At 44.8% G+C, this 20,240-nt stretch overlaps 1 non-coding gene across 1 annotated transcript; it reads left to right on the forward strand.

Annotated features, from left to right (window-relative positions):
• The first annotated feature begins 15,314 nt into the window (after positions 1 to 15,314).
• LOC136765493 (small nucleolar RNA SNORD29) lies at positions 15,315 to 15,380 on the forward strand. The gene has a single exon (XR_010821682.1). It is a non-coding gene; the product is annotated as a small nucleolar RNA SNORD29 (small nucleolar RNA).
• The last annotated feature ends 4,860 nt before the right edge of the window (positions 15,381 to 20,240 follow it).

Here is a 20,240-nt window from a genome sequence, read left to right on the forward strand (position 1 = left end):
CCTACAATAGAAACAACAATGAAAGTTATAAGTTACATTCCATGAGTTCTATATCTTTGTATATCTTGCATTTGTTTTTTGCCATATTGGCAATATTTCACTGCTAGAACATTAAATACAATATTGTTTGCAATGGTTTGCATCATAAGAATTTAAAACTGAATACGATGGTTTTTTTTTTTTTTAATTCATTCAAATTTTATGGATTATTTTTTACTGCCATTATAATTAAGATTGGAGCAACATTAATTCATATTTTATAAACAGTTAAAACCATGTTGGAAACTTACTAATATAAACAGTTTTAATCAGGTTACTTAACGACTGCCAAGTTTTTCCAGTAAAAGTATAGTGCATGATTTTGGGTGGTCATTATTTTTCTTGATCCTCGTACAATATCCATGATTTTTTCAGATACCTATTGCCCTAATTCACGGTGGTATTTTTTTAGCTCGTCCTCAACAATGCTTTTCTCGGTTAGCCACTGGTGAAAGCAATCTAGGGAGAAAAACAAAGAAACCTTGGTCACCGGAACGAAAGACTGCCATTGTGGGGAACCCAGGTGCAGAGTGAGAGGTAGTCAGGAACAGGCTGGGATCAATGCCGGCAAACTAATGCAATGTCCAGGGAAATCCAGAAGTCGTGGTCGATAAGGCAAGCAGGGGGTCAATGATCAGACGAACGGGCTGGTAGGGAGAATCGGGGGGGTCGCGTTACACGTGGAGGCCGTCAACAATAACAACAAAGGGACTACATCGCCATGCAACAGGAACAAAGACAAGACTGAGCAGAGAATGGGAGTCACAGGGGGGTTTATATATGTGTAGCAGAGGGCAGTGAAGGAGAGTGCTGGTCCAATGGGAGTTGAGGAAGATGGAACAAGTGCACATGCTGCCGAGGAATGTTAAGTGGCTGATTGCTGGGGAATGTGAGCGTTTAGTATTCCGGTGATGATGACCTCAGGTGGTGAGCTTGTGAATTGCGGGATGTGTGGGATACAACAGTGACAGTCACGATGTGTAATATACAAACATTACATTGTGGCTGAGCACCACCCATGCAGAGAGGGCTTAAAATTGCAGGGTAATCCCAGTCTCACTTCACAACAGCAACTCCTGTGGTGCTGGGTACTGCAGTTGACTGAGTCTTTGGTGGAACTGTATTTCTTCTGATGCAATGGGCCTCGTCACATTATTTTCCAAATAGTAGGCCTATGTAATATATAATATGCTACACAAACATTGTTCTGTAAACAGATATTTATGGTTCATACATATTTTAATTCAATTCAAGTGGAATTTATATACAGATATTTCCAACTTGTTACACACTATGCATATATACACGATCAGCCATAACATTATGACCACTGCCGAAAGCGCCTACAATGGGCATGTGAGCATCAGAACTGGACCACGGAGCAATGGAAGAAGGTGGCTTGGTCTGATGAATCACGTTTTCTTTTACATCACGTGGATGGCCGGGTGCCTGTGCGTCGCTTACCAGGAGAACACATGGCACCAGGATGCACTATGGGAAGAAGACAAGCCGGCGGAGGCAATGTGATGCTTTGGGCAATGTTCTGCTGGGAAACCTTGGGTCCTGCCATTCATGTGGATGTGACTTTGACACGTACCTAAGCATTGTTGCAGACCATTTACACCCTTTCATGGAAACGGTATTCCCTGATGGCACTGGCCTCTTTCAGCAGGATAATGCACCCCGCCAAAAAGCAAAAATGGTTCAGGAATGGTTTAAGGAACACAACAACGAATTCAAGTTGTTGACTTGGCCTCCAAATTCCCCAGATCTCAATCCAATCCAGCATCTGTGAGATATGCTGGACAAACAAGTCCGATCCATGGAGGCCCCAACTCGCAACTTACAGGACTTAAAGGATCTGCTGCTAACATCTTGGTGCCAGATACCACAGCACACCTTCAGAGGTCTAGTGGAGTCCATGCCTCGACACGTCAGGGCTGTTTTGGCGGCAAAGGGGGACCTACACAATATTAGGCAGGTGTTCATAATGTTATGGTTGATTGGTGTATATATGCATGATAGATAGATAGATAGATAGATAGATAGATAGATAGATAGATGTCAGGCCTATACACACACACACACATTTTTAGATACATACCATTGAATGTTTTATTGCGTTTATTTCTACACCCACATTTTTAATGCATTCATTTTCTTCAATGCCTTCATCATGATTCATCTTGGGAACATGGATTCATTTTCCACTGGAAATCTGCTTCTAAAAATCCTTCTTATCATTTGGAAATGGTTATAATCAACGGATAAATAGTGAGTAATACTTTATCACTTTATATATGTAACAGTGTTCAATATAGCATGAACAGTTATTTCACTTGAAATTTTCTGAACAAAGTGTATACATTGTATGCTACAACTTTTTTTTAACCCACTTTTAAAAATATTTTAGATTTGTTTTTACATCGTTAGGCTATTATAATATTAGCATGTAATATCCTTACCTGACAGTAATAGAATTTGCCCTTTATAATAGAAGTTAGAAGTTAGAAGGTGTTGCTTAAATTTGTGCTTATCCTATGGAAGATTTTGCCCGCATTCAGTCCAGTAAATCTGGTAAATCTTCTTCTTGTCAAAATCATTGGTTGTCTTCGGTTTAAAGTCTCGAATAAAAGACGCAGGTACTGCAGCTCATACATCGTCTTCCATGTATTTTAATAAAGCGAACATCCTAAATAACAAAACAGACAAAATTACCATTTTAACAATGATCTTTGGCAATGTTTCGTTATTTTTAAATACCATTACATAGAGATAAGATAACGTACCTTAGTTTAGCGAAGATGAACCAACCAGAAAATGCCACGATCTCTCGCGCACCTGTTCAAATCTGAACTGCAAAAGATGCAACGGCGCACGCGCAGAGATGCGAGGACGGGCAGCGGTTTCGACATCTCGAGACGGTGTTTACTAAAATGAATGATAACATTATTAACTAAAAAGTATAGGGTATTGTTTTAAAACATAAATCCTTTAGCTTTATTTCATGCTATTTTAACTTTAAAGTGTGATTTGTATTCACTATTGAGGATAAATTCATCACCATATAACACTTTACGTTTTACAAATCCGTTTTGGTAATATTTCGTTTTTAATCTTGAAGTACTTTTTATTATATAATGATTATTATTGTTTTTCTTGTTATTGATAATTGTCCAGAGAAAACAAACACAAATATGTTTGTATCAGCAGAACTGAAAAATGGAAAGGCCTTGAAATATAAAAGATATTTAGAACCTGGAGCAGAAGATTGCAGGCCTCGCTCAACACAAGGACTGCATGAAAGAAGACGAGATTTTGCTTCTTCATCACAAGTGTCTTTGGTATGCATTATATATTAATTGCTATTTACAAATTACAAATACATGAACCCAGTCCCCCTAAATTAACACATTAGATAATGTTATTACTGTTATAGAAGTAATGTATTCTGCATTTATTTGACAGACTGAGGATAAATCTGAGCAGGTAGTGGGAGATTCTCAGGAAACTGTTATTCTACGGTAAGAAATAGAGACATATAAAACAGCATGACTTTACAATCTAGGAATGCATAATATATGCATTTATTACATCATCACTTAAGCACAACAGTAAATGGTAATAAGCAGTATATTATAGTAAATGAATCAAATAAATATTAAGAGGGAATCCTTATTCCAGGTTAAATAATGAAAATATACAATACAGATAATTTTTTAAACAAGCCAAGGTGTTATGCGAAATCTATTCTGTCCCCCCAAACAAATTGTAACAAGTAAACTTTTAAAATACATATTTTAAAGATACATGCTGGAACAGAAGACAGCACAACTTACAGCCACAATGAACGATTTGCTTTTGAAGTAAATATTCAAGACCTTCTTGGTGTGTTTGATCATTCAGATACTGAACAAAAAGACGTATCATCAGACAGTGATCATGAATCAGACAGTGATCAGGAATACGTGTCATCTGGAACAGCGCTAAATTCAGAAATAGATCCTGGTTCAAATGATCCCTTACATATGCTGGGGTCAAATCCAGACCTGAATTTTAATGTATGTGACTTTGGTAATACAACCAAAGCAGAGGCACTATTAATGGTTATGACATTTGCCATGAGGCATTCCCTTACTGGTGTTGCTGTAGTAGATCTACTTCAAATAACTAACAAACTGTTTGGGAGAGTAGTCCCAGATACAAAACATTGTTTTAGTAAGGTTTTTAGTAAATCATGTGAGTTGACAAAATTTCATTTCTGTTGTACATTTTGCCAATCATGTGGGAAATTACTGTAATAATTTTGATGCAAAGGAGAAAGAATGCTCCCAATGTCACAGGGTTTGTAACACAGATACCTTAAATGAAGGACATTTCTTTATCAGTGTACCACTTGCTCCTCAGACTCAGTGTTCCTGCAGACTTCTGCAGCAGTGAGTGTCTCAGTCAGATAGTTTGTGTAGCTGTTTGTGTTGGTCTTCATATTAATGTCCTCCCTCTGTCTGCTATTGCAGTGTGTTAATGTGTCTGTCTGTCTGTCTTTCAGGTACTACAATGTGTACAACTCAGGGGACAGACAGCCACTCCTAGATGTGTTTCATGGCGGGGCCTCCTTCTCCCTCAGCATCCCCTTCTGCTCTCAGATCCCCTACAGGTACCACATGTTTTTATTATGGATTTTTTTAAATCCCTTTTCCCTGCTGTGATACTTCCACAGAAGCCCCACTGCACCCCCAGCCCCTCTATGGGTCGTATATTACCCTTGGGAGTGTGTATTGTGTTAAGCTGGTTGAACTAAACAACTAGTAATATGTTATCTTATCAAATGTGAAAAAAATAATATAGGACACAGGAAGTACACAAAAAAATAACAAATCTGTGGGCCAGAACGGTCATAGAGAGAGACATGTAAAAGAATGTTCCCATCCCGGTGGAGAGAGAGGACTATTTATTGTTTATTTTGTTATAGTATTTTACATTACAAAAAACAAATCACATTTTAATATTTATGATTAAAAAAAAAAGAATTCTAAAATCATATCTAAAATCCTAAAAGTGATTCCAAACCAAAATGCAAAATGAACTCAATAAACAAATGCATTAAAGCAATCAAAACAAGTAAATGTGTAAAGGGGGCAAACTGCCAAAACAACAATTTAACAAAACAGTCGAATGCATTGACATTTTACAGTAAATCATGTATCAGATAAATAAAAAAACAAAACCTCAAAGGAAGAAAAAGAAAACAATCTGATGCATTTAAAGTAATACAAGTGGTCAATGCATTAGACAAAATAAAAAAACAAAACCACCAAACAATCAAAACACAAGAAAAACGAATGCCTTTTAAAACAAGTAATTTAATTTAAAATAATGTTAAAACGCAAGTAAAAACATGAATTTGCAAGCACTTGGACTCAGGCTCCAGCAGAATGGTGATTGACAATGACAGTTAAAGTCTATTGATTTGCAAACCTTCCCTTACAAACTGCGAAATATTGTGTAAACAAGCGTGTGGGTAGAGAATCAAAAAGAGCTTACGTGAACAAATCAGTGGTAATTGAATAAGGAGACGTACATATTGTGAGTAAATGTAATGTTTGTAATATTAATTTAATAAATAGTCTTGGATATGTGTTAAAAGAAGTAGGTGCTGTAATGTATTGTTTGTGAAAAGTGACAGCTTGTTCAGAGAGCAGACAGCAGTACTGAGTGTTAGGACAAGGCAGAACAGCACCGAGATTCAGAACCCGTTTTGCAAGGAAGGGAGTAAAAGATGTGTTACAATATTAGATGTGTTTTGGCGGTGATCAAGTGTAGTCCTCTTCATTTGATTTGTGGAGCGATCTTGGGTGGAAGTTTGGAAACCATTTGCTTACTTTGTTGAATATTCTTGTTTTTTCAGGTCTTGTTGGTGTGGCTGTCTGGAGGTAGAGTAAGGAGAGTTTTGTGGTGTAAGGCCCTTCGGACCTCATGCTTTCTTTTTCAGTTGCATTTACATTAGTGTTTTGGGTGTAGGTGTGCAAGTTGTTGGGGGTACTTTCTCCAGTGTCGGCCACTAGGGTTGGCATGCAGAGACGCTTCTGTGTGCATTTTAATTTTTTCTGTTACGAGTAGTAGGAAGTTGAACATGAGACACGTTCCTCAGTCAATTACATCATCTCTCAGTGTGGTTGAGCAGCCAAGGTGGTAGAATGATCATTCAAAAAGACAAGGTTGGTAGTGAATCCATAAACCAGGAACTGTTTATTGGAGTATAGCCAGCAAGGCATCAGGTACAAACATAAAATGAAAATAAACCAAAGCCAATAAAAAGTGTAATATATATATATATCACACACTAATTTTAAATAAAGTTACTCTACACTTTGATAATAACCACTGGAGTAAACCGTTCATCAAAACTCAGCAGATGTATACAACCTCCTGTATGACAGTCTCCATCACTAAATGCCCCCCTCTGCTCTTAACCTTGGGCCTTATACACTCACCTAAAGGATTATTAGGAACACCTGTTCAATTTCTCATTAATGCATTTATCTAACCAACCAATCACATGGCAGTTGCTTCAATGCATTTAGGGGTGTGGTCCTGATTAAGACAATCTCCTGAACTCCAAACTGAATGTCTGAATGGGAAAGAAAGGTGATTTAAGCAATTTTGAGCGTGGCATGGTTGTTGGTGCCAGACGGGCCGGTCTGAGTATTTCACAATCTGCTCAGTTACTGGGATTTTCACGCAAAACCATTTCTAGGGTTTACAAAGAATGGTGTGAAAAGGGAAAAACATCCAGTATGCGGCAGTCCTGTGGGCGAAAATGCCTTGTTGATGCTAGAGGTCAGAGGAGAATGGGCCGACTGATTCTAGCTGATAGAAGAGCAACTTTGACTGAAATAAGCACTCGTTACAACCGAGGTATGCAGCAAAGCATTTGTGAAGCCACAACACGTACAACCTTGAGGCGGATGGGCTACAACAGCAGAAGACCCCACCGGGTACCACTCATCTCCACTACAAATAGGAAAAAGAGGCTCACCAAAATTGGACAGTTGAAGACTGGAAAAATGTTGCCTGGTCTGATAAGTCTCGAATTCTGTTGAGACATTCAGATGGTAGAGTCAGAATTTGGCGTAAACAGAATGAGAACATGGATCCATCATGCCTTGTTACCACTGTGCAGGCTGGCGGTGGTGGTGTAATGGTGTGGGGGATGTTTTCTTGGCACACTTTAGGCCCCTTAGTGCCAATTGGGCATCGTTTAAATGCCACGGCCTACCTGAGCATTGTTTCTGACCATGTCCATCCCTTTATGACCACCATGTACCCATCCTCTGATGGCTACTTCCAGCAGGATAATGCACCATGTCACAAAGGTCGAATCATTTCAAATTGGTTTCTTGAACATGACAATGAGTTCACTGTACTAAACTGGCCCCCACAGTCACCAGATCTCAACCCAATAGAGCATCTTTGGGATGTGGTGGAACGGGAGCTTCGTGCCCTGGATGTGCATCCCACAAATCTCCATCAACTGCAAGATGCTATCCTATCAATATGAGCCAACATTTCTAAAGAATGCTTTCAGCACCTTGTTGAATCAATGCCACGTAGAATTAAGGCAGTTCTGAAGGCGAAAGGGGGTCAAACACAGTATTAGTATGGTGTTCCTAATAATCCTTTAGGTGAGTGTATACCCACCTTTCCTTTGATGGAACAAACCAAAAGGATAGGATACAGAGAGCAAAAAACTGAACCAATAAACCGTAATCACACTTTCCTACAGTTCCAGATTACATTTAAATCTATCAATCTACCTATCACTTGTATAGATCACATTACTGGTATATGAAGGGAGGAAAAAAATGGGTAATCCATGCTGGACATTGTCTATGCTATACCAAAATGAAAAACATACATGTGTTCTTTCTTTGTGTTTATTGTGCGATTATGATTTGATTGAAGTTGAATTCTTATGGTTTAATTTAGGTTATTCGCCGAGTTTGATCATGGTTCTGGTATTGCACGATTTGTTCCAATGTGTGTTGTAGTGGGGATGTCGCTGTAGGCCAATGAGAGGCGTGTGTGAGCCGGTGAAAGCGGCACTTGATGTGCATTGCGGCTTGATACTTGACAGGAGGGTTTCTAAAGGGCTTCATTAGAAATCAGTTGTATTTGCTACTTTCATTCCCATGGTTTGCTTGGCTTGCACATCATTGCCGCTCTTGTGATTAAAGGACCGGTGCAGTGCCCATCTCTGCACTTCAAAGCATTTTAAATGGGCGCAGTCAGTGTAAGTGATTGAATACAGCAGCCTTATTGGTCTGTGGGGAGGCGCTGCAGATGGCCTGAGGTACAGTTCTTATAACCTATAGGCCAATACCGTATTTTAATTACTTCCAATAGGCTATCAAGATCAAGTATGATAACTTTCAGTTTTAATCAAAGTAGCAAGAATATTAAAAAACTACAATCCTGGTAAACTGCCACAGTAGAAGATAAAGTACGGGTTCAATTATAGGCCAGAGCGAAATGAATGGGATTGTTTTTTCTTCAAAGCGATCTCTGTGTTCTTGGTTAGAAGAGCTAGGTGTGTTCATGTCTAAAACCCCATTCAGTCGGCAGTATAACGTTGAAATGTAAAGTGATTTGTCTGGCCGTTTAAAATCATACGTACGATGAAATCAAAATTAGTCTACACTTAATGTGTAGTAATTTCAGTAGTTTGTAAACATGTCTGCACGTAATGTTTGCAGTTATGTGCCTGTTGTACACCCGCTTAAAGCATCAGGGCTCATGTCTGCTTCTCTCCGTGTCCTCCGTGTTGTGCACGGCGGCGCTGCGCCTCTACAACTCGAAGCGAGCCGGCGCTGCTACCGCTGTGACGCCAGAGTGGTGCTGGGCGTGGTTATGGAAATGTTTGCGGGGCATCATGGGTATTTACTACGTCTTGGCTACAGGCGGAATTTGATCGCACTATTGTCTTCTGACGAGCTGGTGGTTTAAGTACGCTGTATAATACGACTATTTCACATCCGAGTATTTGTCACGATCTTAAAAACATTGCACTTGTTTCAGGTATGCCCTCCCGGCAGAAGTGGGAGAGCCGCAGGTCCTCAAGAGACGAGAGTCGGCGCCAGTGTCCTTTCCCATAAAGACCTTAGGGACGTAATGGTAAGGTCACTGGCGCTGGGGGAGGAGGCCTGCGGCGGCAGACAGTCGGAAAGGGAGAGACCCCCCCCCTCCCCCACCATTAGTCAAAAGAACAACTAGCGGGGTCTACACAGTTTTCTCCCCAGTTGTACATAAAGCCTCTGCCCTGCCATCTGCTCGTCGGGCCTCGGCCACAAAGGAACCAGGGAGAACCTCCAGCACCACGGGCCCTGAGCCCAGTGGAGTTTCGCCAGCCTTACCGGGTGGCGGGAGCCGAGCCCCCCCCATAGTCTTCCTAGAGGATCAAGCGGTGAGGCAAATGATTGAAATGATGGGTGCTAGCGCTAAGCTAGGTGAGGGAGAAGAGAGGAGTGGGGAAGAGAAAGGTTTCTTTACATGATTGTTACGGAGCGGGTAATTGCCCTCACAGCCATCATGGCATTAATTATTATATCAATAAATGTGAGGAGCATTGCTGAGGTGAAAAAGAGGACCGATGTTTTAAACTCTCTGGCTGGAATGAAGGCGGACATTATTTGTTTGCAGGAGTGCGGCATCCCGTTCCAAAAAGAATATAAAGATCTCCGGGACACTTGGACCCTAGGAGAATCCTTCTGGTCGGGGTCCAATGTGTCCCGAGCGGACGGGATTGCCGTACTCCTGAAAAACCCCTTCATAGTGGTAAAAACATTTAAGGTTATAGAGGCGGGCAGACTGGCCAGCCTCGATTTTAAATACAAGGGGGCTGTATTGAGGCTGGTCAATGTCTATGCCCCCACCAGCCAGAGAGAGAGAGTCCTCTTTCTCCCTCAGCTACGCCCGCTCCTGATCGGCACCTTGCCAGTTATCATTTCAGGTGATTTCAACTGTGCTCTGAGGGATGTAGACCGGAGTAAGCCCCGCAACGATAGATCCAGCAGGGACCTCGCTGCGTTCGTGGAGGACTTTGAACTCTGCGACGCAGGTCGGGACCTGGTCCCCTTGTTCACCTGGGTGAGTTCTTCTGGCTCCTCCTTCTCCAGGATAGATCTCGTCCTCCTCAGTAAGCCACTGGAGAGGACCGCCATGTCTTCGGAGGCGGTCTTCTTTTCAGACCACAGGCTCCTGACGACAGAGGTGCTCATCCCGAGCACACGGGAGTCGGGGCCTGGGGTCTGAAAGCTCAACACCTCCCTGCTCGATGACCCTCGTGTGATTAAGACCTTTAGCAGACGTCTCGAGGAGTGGAGGACCCTGAAGGACCTTTTTGATTCTCCCATAGAGTGGTGGGAGATGGTGAAGAAAAGGACCAAGGGCTACTTCATTCAGCTGGGGAAACGGAAAGCTCGTGAGAGGCGGGCGAGATATTCCCATCTAAACGCCCGCCTCCAGCGCCTGAGACTTTTACAGCTCAGAGGCTTCGACCTAGCTGAGGAGGTGGCCGGGGTCAAACTGAGTCTCTCCGCCCTCTATCGGGAGGAGCAAGAGAAGATCAAGGTCCTTTCCAGGGTCCGCATCATGGAGGACGATGAGAAATGCAGCCGCTTCTTCTTCAAGAAAACGAAGGAGAGGCGGCCTGCAATGTCCTCCATGATCGACTCCTCGGGGCAAGAGGTGGAGGGCAGAGAGGCTGTTGAGACAGTGGTGCGGGATTTCTACAGGGAGTTGTACGATCAGAAGGTGGTGGATCAAAATCTGATCCATCACTTTCTGTCCCTGTTGGAGTCCCGCAAAAAGGGGGACGAGGAGGAGGAGGAGGATCCAGAGATCACCACCACTGAACTCTCCCAGGTGATAAAGAGTCTTAACTCTGGAAGGACACCGGGTCCCGACGGGATCCCTGCTGAGTTCTATAAGATCTTTTGGGAGGTGCTTAAAGAAGATCTGGCCCAGGTCTTGGGGTCGATGTACAGAGAGGGCAGATTGGCCCCTTCTATGAAGAAGAGTATCCTCTCCCTTCTTCACAAGAAGGGAGACCAAAAAGATCTGAGGAACTGGCGGCCGGTCAGCCTCCTGTGCACCGACTACAAGATACTGGCCAAAGCACTGACGCTACGGCTGCAGCGGCCACTCCCTCAAGTCGTGGGTCCCAACCGGGTCTGTGGTGCCCAGGGGAGATCGGCGGCCGACAACGCCATGCTGCTCAGGGATGTCGTGGCCTACTCGAACGAGAGAGGGCTTCCCCTGGTCCTAATCAGCTTGGACCAGGAGAAAGCCATCGACAGAGTGGGCCACGAATACCTGCAGCTCGTCATGGAGAGGATGGGTCTCGCTCTTGGCCTGAGGAAGTGGGTTAAGATCATCTACAGCGGTCTAAGCAGCAGGGTCCTTGTGAACCGCCACCTGACCGAACCATTTCCGGTCAGGTCGGGGGTCCGGCAGGGTTGTCCCCTGTCGGCCCTGCTGTACGTCCTCTGCTTGGAGCCGTTCATGCAGGCGATCCGCCGGGACGTCCGGGTGACAGGTTTCCATCTCCCGGGTTCCGGCGGAGAGCAACTGAAGGCCCTGGCCTATATGGACGACGTGGCCGTGGTCTGCACGGACGCTCCATCCGTGGCCAGGGTCGAGGAACTGCTGGACGGCTTCTGCAGGGCGACGGGGGCCGCTGTGAACAAGGCCAAGAGCGAGGTCTACCTCTCCGGGGCATGGCCTGTCGGCCGGGGCCCGCCGACCGTGTTCCCTATGAAGCCGTCTATCAAGGTTCTGGGGATCACGATCGGCGGGACCAACACGGGCTCCCGGAGCTGGGAGGAGGCCATATCGAAGGTCCAAAGGAAGATCCACGGCTGGAGCACAAGGACCTTGACGATGGCTGGTAAGGTGCTGGTCGTAAAGGCCATCCTCTTCCCGATACTCCTCTACGTAGGAATGATCTTCCCCCCAGACAAGGTCATCGCAAAACTAGTGACCCGAATTATATTTCGGTTTGTCTGGGGGAGCAAAAAGGAGAGGCTGAAAAGAGTGCAGATGGTGAAGGGTACCCTGGATGGAGGCAGGGGGGTCCCGGACGTTGTGCGGCTGATAAAGGCGCAGGGGCTGGCCTATGTGGTCAAGAACATCCAGGCTGCTGGCAAGAAAGTGAGTTTCATGAACCGCTTTTATTTTGCCAGCAGCCTGAGACCATTCGGCCTCTGCGCCATGGATAACACCAGGCCGCACTCGTGGGATCCCCCGCCGTTCTACAGGGCGCTCCGAGCCTTTGCGCTCGAAGTAGGCCTCCATAAAGTCGTGCTGGCCTCCTGGGATTATAAGACCATCTGTAGCCAGATGAGATCTACCCAGGAGACCAGCCGGATAGAAGATTTCCCTCCCGAAACCTGCCGGTTTATCTGGGCTAACGCTACGCACGTTTGCCTCACGAATACGCAGAAAGATGTCTCCTGGATGGCTGTGAGTCGGTGTCTCCCCACCCGAGTGTTCATGCACAGAAGGGGCATAGCTCCTTATGACACCTGCCCCTATAAGGGTTGCCTGGAGAAGGAGACGGAGGCTCACATCTTTAGTGAGTGCCCCTCCGCCCACAGGGTCTGGCTCCTGTTTTCTCCGTTCCTCCACAGGTTTGCCGTTCCTGCGCGGGCGACCGCCCAGCAGATCCTGTACGGTCCGGCCAGGGGATTATCATCATCCACCCTGAGGTGCTGGTGGCGTGTCGTCTGCGCAGTGAAGCAGGCACTGTGGGAGGGACGGAACATCTGTCTATTCAACAAGCAGGAGCTGGACCCGATTGTCATCGCGCGGAGGGGCATGGTGCTTGTGAGGGACTACGTCAATCTGGAGGTCCATCAGAGGGGCAAGGAGGAAGCCTATAAGAACTGGCACATACAAGATCTGGGGGAGCTCAGGATCTCATGATGGGACCCACCGCCGGGGACGGTCAGTTCCCCCTGCTGGAGCCCGAGTCCAAGATCTTTTAACCATTTTATGAATGATTGCTTTTAAAATGACTTTTAAGAATGAATTTTAAACTGTTTTTAAAGATTTAGTTGTTTTTAAAACACTAATTGTTTAGGGTTTTTTTGGTTTAGTTTTGTTCTATTTTTTTTTGTCAAATACATTGTCCTTTTTGGATTTAATTTTAAATGCATTGGACCTTTTTGTTTGTTTTTTATTTTTACCTTTTTAATTGTTTTTTTATTTTGTCCAGTGCATTTTCAGTTATTATCAATGTATTTGACTTGTTTATTTAAAGGTAAGTTTTTTTTGTTCTTGTTAAATCACAAAGATTTTAAAAATGTTAAGTGATTTTAAGAATTGATTTTAAAAAGTTTTTAATCATAAGTATTAAAAATTTGAATTGTTTTTATTTGTAATGTAAAATACTTTTAAACAATAAAACTATTTCTTTTGATCCCATTAATAAGTGTCACATAGTACAAGAATGCAGATTACCGTTACAAGACTGACGTGCGTTGCTGCAAAAATATTTTGTGACTGTAGTATTGCAGCCCCCCGCTCATCAGAAATGACTAAGGGGGCACAAGTTGGTCTCTGATCTCTTGCTGTATTGTATGGCCCCAAGATGGCATTGTTGGCCACTACCCCATTCGAGATTGCAGCACAGATGGTAATGTTGCCTCCACGTTGACAAGGGACGTTGACCGTGGCATGCTGACCAATCCATGGTTGAAGACCTGGTCAATTAGTTGCTCTCAACTCATTTGATATCCTTCTTCTGTGCCCTCTTCCTTCCCCACCTACACTAGCTCCTCTCATTCTTGCACCTCGTCTTCCAACTTTCTCCGGGCTCTTCCATTGTTTTGTTCAGGCTCTAGGGATTTCATGGAGGGACTTATTTTATACATCGCAAAGTGTTGATTTGCTGTGTGAACAATTGAGCAAATTGCACTTCCTGTTTTGTGTGCTGTACTAACCAATTTGATGGCAATTGAGCACATGCCATGTGAATCTGACAAGATGGCAAATTTGAACTGAAAGTTGAACTTCATGTAGAGTTTTGTTTGTGTTTGGGGGGGAAATGCTATGTGCATCTTTTGTAATTTGTGTGAAAACCCAGCATAAAGTTACTGTTAGCTCTGCTTACTATGTCAAGGGATCAGATGGCTGTGTTAATTGTTTTGAGAGCATAGACCTTAGTTTGGAGAAATCTCTTATCAATTGAGAGTGTAACATACACGCACGTACTACAAGAAACACACAGTCCATAATGGACTATTGCAGCTAGCCGAGGATAATGTACTGAGCAGTCTGAAGCTGCTGCTGTTTAATATCTACAGGTTCACTCTTGTTAATCCACCACTCGTTAACCTGCCAAATTCACAATTCTACCAAACCTCCCCAAGAACAAATTCTTTCCCATTAGAAAATTAATCATTATTTAATCCCGTTTGCAAAAGGTCCCTACAGTGCTGTGCTGACGAACACTGAACTCTCTCTTGCCAAATCTGCTCTTTAAGAAACTCCTTTGCCAGATTCTGAGCAGACGGGCCGGTACCACAGGTGGAGTGTGAAGCGTTGATGATGAATTTATACCAAAGACAAGCATATGCCTGATCTCTGATGCATACATTTAATCTGAAACGATGGCATCTGACACTCCAGTGCTGGGGGGGGGGGGGAGTTGTGATTGTAGCTGTATTGGGGCAGATGTCATCCTGGGAATGGTGCTGTAGATATGGTGTTCAGAGCTAAACTGGACTTGCCTTTTACACGGGCATTCTCCTGGGATGACTGTGCCATGAGGGGTCCTGATGCTGCAGGTGTTGATTCCATGGGAATAGAGCAGGTAGGCTGGTAGACCTTGGTTGGTCGTGTTTTTAAAATTAAATCGGAGGAACCGCCCAATAGAGCCTCTGGGTTGGGGTTTCTGTTTGAAGGATGGGGTGCGTTCCTGCTCCATGTCCAGTTTGAAAGGATGATCTAGGTGTCGGCCCATTACTCTTGTGGATGGCAGATTTGTCTCATTGCAACTGAAGTCCCCAAAGCGCTGATCAGACTGTGGAGACATGGTTGGGGGCATAGATGACTGGTTTTGGCTTTTATTTTTAAAATAAAAGAGGGGAAGCTGCCCCGTGCATGAGGTGGGTTTCTTCAGATGCATTCAACACTTAATGGGGGTAGGCTGGTTGGTGCCATCTTGTACAGTTGATGGCAGTATTTCTGGGGGGAGGGGGGGGGGGGTGCACAGTCCAGTGATGAAGCTATCTAGCTCATTGTGAATTGCTGTGAAAAGGCTTGAACTTTTGAGACTAAATACCAGTGAGGGGGTGCTTTAGTCCAACCCCACCCTATACAGCAGCAGGGTAAGGGTACCTCTCCCTCTCTTGCCTAGTGCTCTGGTGGACTGGCATGGTACTGCAGGAGGGCAGCTTTGTGATGGTAAACTCACCAGCTAGTCCCTGAGAGAGTGCATGGGTCTTGTGTGGGGGTGGATTGTATTGTGGTCTGTGGGGCAGGTAATCGTGCTGGAGCCTGAAATTGTTAGTCTCTCTGTAGAGACTGGGCAGTGGGTGGGGGGGCTCTGCACACATGATGATTTTCTATTGGAATCTCGTTCGTCTTAGAACTAGTGCTGAGAGAGAAAATAACTGACAGTGCAGAGCCCAGGGTCATTATGTGTTTATACTGGGATATCTGGTTTGCCACTTGGATAAAATAATCCTGCCAGAGGGGACACGGTGGCCTGGAGAGTTCACTCTGAATTTTAACTTGATATTCTCTTCCCCTCTTCTCGGGTAGGCTGAGCCCAATGCTGACTGTCCTGGAGCTGCTGTGGCCCCAATAGCAGGTACTATCTTAGACGCTTCCTAACCCTCACCTGCAGCATCCTCTGAGGCGGTGGGGGGAGGGTGCTGGGGTGGAGCAGCCCAAGTCTGGGTGGGTCTGTGTGTCCTGGGAGTGAGGATCCTTCTTTTTTTCTTACCGCCCCAGTCTGATCTACTCATGACTGGCACTTTCTGACCATTGGCGATTCTAGACCATCTCAGCCCCCCTGAAAATGTTAAGTGATTATTTTCTGAAATCCATTTAAGCCCCTTGTATTTTGTGATTTCTCCTCCAAAGCGTGAGGGCGTGATTGACTGACAGCAGCGGTGGGTGCTTTAGTCCAACCCCACCCTATACAGCAGCAGGGTAAGGGTACCTCTCCCTCTCTTGCCTAGTGCTCTGGTGGACTGGCATGGTACTGCAGGAGGGCGGCTTCCACAGGTTTGCCGTTCCTGCGCGGGCGACCGCCCAGCAGATCTTATATGGTCCTGCCAGGGGATTAACATCTTCCACCCTGAGGTGCTGGTGGCGTGTCGTCTGCGCAGTGAAGCAGGCCCTGTGGGAGGGACGGAACATCTGTCTATTCAATAAGCAGGAGCTGGACCCGATTGTCATCGCGCAGCGGGGCATGGTGCTTGTGAGGGACTACGTCAATCTGGAGGTCCATCAGAGGGGCAAGGAGGAAGCCTATAAGAACTGGCATATACAAGATCTGGGGGAGCTCAGGATCCCATGATGGGACCCACCTCCGGGGACGGTCATCTCCCCCTGCTGGAGCCCGAGTCCAAGATCTTTTAACTATTTTATGGATGATTGTTTTTAAAACGATTTTAAAAATGAATCTTAATTGTATTTAAAGATTTAGTTGTTTTTAAATCACTAATTGTTTAGGGGTTTTTTGGTTTCGTTTTGTTATATTCTTTTGTCAAATACATTGTCCGTCTTGGATTTAATTTTAAATGCATTGGACCTTTTTTGTTTTTTTTTATTTTTACCTTTTAATTGTTTCTTTATTTTGTCCAATGCATTTTCAGTTATTTTCAATGTATTTGACTTTTATGTTGGTGAGCAGTTTTGCTTTAATCACATTTGTTTTGTTGTTTTGTGCACGTTTATTTTAAGTTAATTGTTTTGTTTTTCGTTAAAATCACAAAGATTTTAAAAATGTTAAGTGATTTTAAGAATTGATTTTAAAAGATTTTAATCACAAGTATTAAAAATTTGAATTGTTTTTTTTATGAAAATGTAAAATACTACACCCAATAAAACAGTATCAATGTGCATAGTGTGAAGTCACCGGTGAGAGCACAGTCAGTCTTGACCTATCTTGCAGGGGTTCAAGCAGACGTGATTTTCCTACAGGAATGTGGGATCCCTTTTCGCTCCAGACATACCAAGCTGGAGGAGCTGTGGCCTCACGGTCCATCCCTGTGGAGTGGCTCTGATGAGAATCGGTCTGACGTAGTGGCCGTTCTCATTAAGAACAAGCATGTGTTGGTGAAGGGGTCCTCGGTGGTACGAGTGGGTAGAGCTCTGCATTGATTTTATGTTCGCTCGTGGGTTTTCCTGCACTGCAGTTTCTCTGACTCCGGTTTTCTTTTCCGACCACCAGCTGTTCTCCTGCACACTGGACCTTTCCTCAAATTTTTCGGTGGGGCGTGGGATATGGAAGTTGAACTCTTCCCTAATGGATGACAAGGTTGTAGTGGAAAAATACAGGGACAGATATAGGGAGTGGCAGACCTTATATGACTTCTTTGACACCAGAGCACAGTGGTGGGAGATGGTGAAGGGTAGGACCAAGACTTTCTTTTTAGAGGCAGGGAGAAAGAAGAGGGAAAGAGACAGAAGGGTCGTTAGGGGGCTTCAGAGGCGCCTCAATAGGTCTTTTCGATTGAGGGAGGGGGGTTTTGATTTTATGACAGAGATTAGAGTGGAGATGAGCACTGTTTTTAATGAACCTAGTTGGGGGATTATTTTTAAGAGTAGGGTGAGGGAGATAGAAGAGGGGGAGAAGTGCTCACGGTTTTTCTTTAAGAAGATTTTAGGTAGCGGGGGACTGATGACCGGGCTGACGAGAAGGGACGGCTCTGCGGCCTCCACCACCCCTGAGATGTTGGCGGTCGCAGAGGAGTTTTATACTGACCTGTTTGGCACCAAGGACGTTTTAGCAGCCAGCATGACCGAAGTTTTAGGGGTTTTAGAGTCGAGTGTAGGGGACATGTCAGTTTTAACGAAGGAATTGACGGTCAGTCTCCGGACCTTCAAGACAGGTAAGGCTCCAGGAGTGGACGGCCTTACGCTGGAGTTTTATATCAGACCTTTTGGGACATTTTAGCTTCGGACTTCCTGACCGTTTTTAAAGAATTTGAGGTTTTAGACCGGTTACCAGATAGTTTTAGATTAGGGATAGTCAGGCTTTTATATAAGAAACATGATCGGTCGGACCTGAAAAATTGGCGACCGATCACCCTTTTAAATCAGCATTTTAAACTTTTTAGTAAACTGCTGACCCTGAGGATGAGGACGGTTTTAGAGGACGTGATCCGCCCAGATCAAACCTGTGGAGTGCCGGGGCAGAGAATCACAGACAGCCTGTTGCTGGTCAGAGACACCATCTGTTTTGCGAGAGACAGAGGAATCTGTCTAGCAGTGTTAAATTTAAACTTTGAGAAAGCTTATGATTGGGTCTCGCACCAGTACATGTTTGCTGTACTGCGAAAGATGAGCTTTCCTGACAGGTTCCTAGCCTGGGTGGGTCTGCTCTACCGGGATATTGAGAGCAGGATAATCATTAACGGGTTTCTGTCCAAAGCAGTACAAGTCAACTGCGGTGTCCGTCAAGGCTGTCCGTTATCATCTCTTCTGTTCATGTGCAGCATCGAGCCCCTGGCACAGTGTTTGAGAAGGGACAAAGTGATCAGTGGGTTGGGTATTCCGGGGAGTCGAGGACAGGATGTAAAATGTGTTTTATATATGGATGATGTGAACGTTTTATGTACCGACCTTTTATCTATCCACAGGACTCTTGACGCGACCGACAGGTTCAGCTTGGCCTCAGGGGCCAAGCTGAACAAGGACAAGTGTGACTTGTTGTTTGGGACGTGGATGAGGACCGAGACGGCAGGATTGACTATGACTGTCCGGACTGACGCAATGAAGATCCTCGGGGTGCAGTTTGATGCACAGGGGAGGGGTGGTCGGACCTGGGAGGGGGTGGTGAACAAAGTAAAGACCAAAGTGGGCTTTTGGGGATTACGCAAGCTGACGATAGAGGGCAAGGTTTTAATTATAAAAGCCATTACTTTACCCATTTTATTGCACTATTCTATGGGTTTTTATGCCTCCCAGGTCTGTTTTAACGGTTTTAAACCGTTTGGTCTTTTATTTTCTGTGGGGGTCAAAGTGGGAGAGATTACAAAAGGAGTTGGTGTGTAGAGGGTTTTTTAACAGGGGGGAGGAAGTGCCTACCAGATTTGTACATATTTTTAAATGATAAAGTATGCGTCTGTGCACCTGTCCTTTTTTTTTTTTTGCACGGTACTTTCCAGGGTTTAATCTTCAGCACTTGAAGCTCATCTCTGTCCCGTTGTCCTTTGACCTTCTATGCTTTTATCTGATTGTAAAGCTTTTTTTTTTTTTTTTTTTTTAAAAGGAACAAGAGATGGAGTCCTGCACTGTGGACATTTTAACTGACCATAGGAAAGGTTTTATTTTTGTGCAGGGGAGAGTGCAATTGTGTCCAATAAGAGGGCTTACGGTAGGAGATACCCGGGCGGTGTGGAGAAACGCGACCCATCCTGCCCTGCTGAACAGACCTCAGCTAATTCGTGGCCCATGGGATCCTGCCGGTCAGAACCGTAATGCACTCCCGGAATTTGTACAAGACCCCTAGATGCCCTTTTCAGGGCTGTAAAGCATCCAAATCCATCTGCTCTGGGAGTGCGCTGCTGCCAGGGCTTACTGGACAGCACCAATCACGCAGCCGTTCCTGCTAGGTGGAGTGCTGGACGCACGACTGGTGCTGTACGGGGCGAGCCACTTCCGCTACCCGAGTCAAGACTATGCGTGGCTCTGGATTGTCCTCAACTGCCTCAGGGAGGCTCTGTGGACCGCAAGGAATGTACCGATTCACAAATCAAAGACTTTCCCAACACAGTTGGTGATCGAGATGGCCACATCCTCCACGAGTGCGTATGTGCAAAGAGACGTCCGGAGGAATGGACAGGAACACACGCAGAGGTCACAGCAGTTATCCGGCTGGCCGGGCAGGGTCTCAAGGCTCATCGGCGTCGGCTTTCGTTTTAGAGACAGGGAGAAGGAAGAGGGACCGAGAAAGGAGGGTC

Source organism: Amia ocellicauda, chromosome 12 (genome assembly GCF_036373705.1).
Source record: "Amia ocellicauda isolate fAmiCal2 chromosome 12, fAmiCal2.hap1, whole genome shotgun sequence".
NCBI lineage: Eukaryota > Metazoa > Chordata > Actinopteri > Amiiformes > Amiidae > Amia > Amia ocellicauda.